This window comes from Octodon degus, unplaced genomic scaffold, assembly GCF_000260255.1.
Source record: "Octodon degus isolate 3935 unplaced genomic scaffold, OctDeg1.0 scaffold00025, whole genome shotgun sequence".
NCBI lineage: Eukaryota > Metazoa > Chordata > Mammalia > Rodentia > Octodontidae > Octodon > Octodon degus.
In genome coordinates this window covers 19,709,395-19,712,819 of record NW_004524601.1, presented here as the reverse complement: position 1 = coordinate 19,712,819, position 3,425 = coordinate 19,709,395, and positions in this window count along the sequence as shown.

The following is a 3,425-nucleotide window of genomic DNA, read 5'->3' as shown; positions in this document are numbered from 1 at the left end:
GCCTGACATTGTTTCAGTTCTTACTTGGGAACACATCCAAGGCCTGCAGCACAGGGATGTTCTGTACATGAGTTCAAATGAAATACTTGTATTATGAAAATTTAAAAAAAAAATTGACTGGAGGGAAACTTATCCTCCTCATCAGCACTCATACTGATACACAAAAGATCACATTGTGCTGTACCCAGTAATTATTATTAAGCTTTTGTGCAGAACTTCATATTTACAAAGTGCTTTGTAGTTCTTTATATGGCTATTCCTCGCAGTAGCCTTATGAGGTGGGTTGGCATTGTTAAATCTATTCTACCCCACTTCAGGAGGTCCCTCTTTCAAGTACTTTGAAATAAACCTTGAAGAATGAAAACCCTTCACAGTGTCTGGAAGAACAAGGTGAAAAAAGAAAAAAACATGGTGAAAGTTTGTGTTAAAAAAGAAGTTCCCAAGGGAGTTTGTGTGCTGGAGCGGGAGATCAGAGAGCAAAGAGGAAGCTGGAAATTACATCAGTACAAGTTGGAAATAATGGGCAGCCCAAATACCGTGGGCTTCAGAACTTAAGCTGAATATGAGACTTGTTTTCTTCTTGATTTCCTCTAGAAATCCAGGTCTCAGAGACTGATGGGCTGCCAACGGACCAAATTTTTTTTTTCAAAATTTTATTGATAACCAGATAGCAATGAGACAGTTTCAAATCAAATCAGAAGTACAGTTTCAACAAATAACACACTGCATATATTCTTCTTAGTGGTTAATTGCTGTACAAGATGCAGACTTGAGATCCTATTTACAAACACCATTAGAACAAATCATTCTATTCATTAAGAGAATGCAACTATATATCTATCCCAACCACTTTGAATACACAGATACAAAATGGATATTCGTCGGTATACCCCATTTTTTCTAAGTTCCGTTATTGAATATTATAGGTGTGTAAACTCAGCAAAATATTCTAAAAGATGGACCAAATATTTTTATATAATGTTTAGTGGGATAGGTAAGCACCCGTCATCTTTTTTCCATTTTGTTTTTATGTCGTACCACATATAATAAGAAAACAATGAAGTGAGAACATTCACTGCCATTACTGCACTCTGATCTGTTTCCAAGCATTGACTAATCAGCAGAGGAAAAGGACTTTAAATTTTTGCCTGGCTTTTGGGCACATTCTTTGTGGTTTTTTCATTCAAGAAATAATTCATATTTGTTTGGGAAAATATAGAGAATCAATGAAAGTTTGAAAAAGTTGAAGAGTCGTATCTGTTCTCCCCACATATCAATCACTTCTAAAATTTTGTTGCCTTCACCTCTTGCCTACGTATATTTTGCAGTATTTTAATTACACAATACATATTTTTTACAATACATAATTTTTATGCCACCTTTTTATTACAAATTGTACCAATGATTTTTCTACATTTTGTGTATCAAACTGAAGTTCTTTAAAGTCTGGAAAAATCTGGAGTCCTAAAAGGAACAAAGACTCCAGCATTGCCCTAAAGTAGTGCCACCTCAAAAATAGCATTGCCTTTAGATTCTAATGTGATGAACCTCCCTGGAATGGCATAAAATTGTCATAGTTTGCATAGAACAGATCATCAGCCTCATGCTTTTCAATCCCATGTATATATTGATAAGTCCCAAGTCATACACTACTATCTGTCCTCTGAATTTTGGACACATATCCACTTCCCACTCATGAGAATGCCCAAAGGGCATCTCAAACCTAAAGCAGCCAAAACTCAACTCTCGTTATCAGTTTCTCTCCAATCCCCAGTAGAGCCACTCTATAAGATTTTACATCTCATTTGAGTTTAGGTAATCTCTACAGTGTTTCTAGTTGCTTAAACCAAAACTAAGGATTATTTTTCCCTTCTCCATTTTTTCCACATCCAATATCCTCCATTCATTAGCAAATCTCCTTGGTTCTGTCTTTAAAAACTAACCTGTGCCGCCAACCTCTATTGATTCCTCACAGACTCAATCTCCCCCTGGATTAGTGCATTCCTTGTCCGTCATTGTTTCACCAGGTGTTCCTTTCATGCTACCCTGAGTGGAGCAGCAGATGCAGTCCCCCTAAAGCACTTCCAAACTTCTTTGCTCAAAGTCTGAGAACAGCTTTCTATTTCATTTGGAGCGCAGACTTTAGACTTACAAAGACGCAAGGTCTGCACCTTCCTCCCATTCATATTTGCTATCATTCAGACTTCGCCTCTGACTGTGGTCTGGGCCATCTACTCAGTTCCACACTGGACTTACCCTGCTCCAGCATCAAAGGAGCACAGAGTGAAACACTGACCGACAGTTACCGCACTAATCCAGAGGGAGACTGAATCCGTGTGGACTCTATGGAGGTCGGGGGCAGAGGTTAGTTTCTAAAGATAGAACCAAGGGGAATTTGCTAATGAATGGGACTTGTTTTTTTCTATTTGTCCCCGTATCTAAAATGTTTTTATTTCACTCACACAAGCCCCTCCCATACATGTTTTCTTCCAAGTCACCCCACCTAAAATTCAACAACTACTGTCATTTTTTTCTATGGTTTTCTTCCGGAGCACTTTACTTTTAGGTTCCTCCTTCCCCCGTTAGAACTAAAGCATATAACAAAACATCACTACAGAGTATGTCAGGAATATAAGGGCATGGGTTTTTGCCTGTTTTATCTGTGGTTAGATGTTTACAGTACAGATTAAATGTGTGTTGGATAAATAAACTTTGTGATATCTAGTTTGTAGAAATCTCTTTTAATAGACATAACTATTTTATAAATTAGGATACCTGGGTAGATCTAGGTAAAAAGTATTTAGAAGCAGGGCATAGCAAAATGACCTATCCAGTAATAAAATGCCCCGAAGGCCACTTCCCAAAGAACATAATAACGGTTGTCTTAAGGAGAAGTCACTGATACCCAAGGTCAAGTCTTTGGATGCGTCCCCTTCCCCTTCTAGAATTCGTGGCAGAGTTACAGGATGGATTCTAATGACAAAATTCTCTTGCACTGTGAATGGTAACACGGAAACTTTGTATAAGGAACTTTTCACAATGCTTGGTTCTCATACCATTTTTAGAAAAAAATAAAAGATATCACAGAAAGAATATTTCATTGCTAAGACGTCATCACTGAAACACATGCACAAAATATGTATTTGATGTAAAAATAGATACCTGACACACAGATAGTTTTGTGTAGTAACAGCTGATTATTGACATGCACTTAAGAGTTTTAAAGTATGATCAGTTGAGTCATTTTATTCCAATGAGCATAAATTAAAAGTTTCAATAAAAAATCAACCAAAAACAAATGTTTAAATTCCTGTTTTAATAAAATGCCTCAGAGAATAAATAGAATTTTTAAAAGGCAGCAACAGTACAAAATGATATACCTTACTAGAAAAGAGGAAAGCTTAGTTCAATCTTTAAAAAAAAAA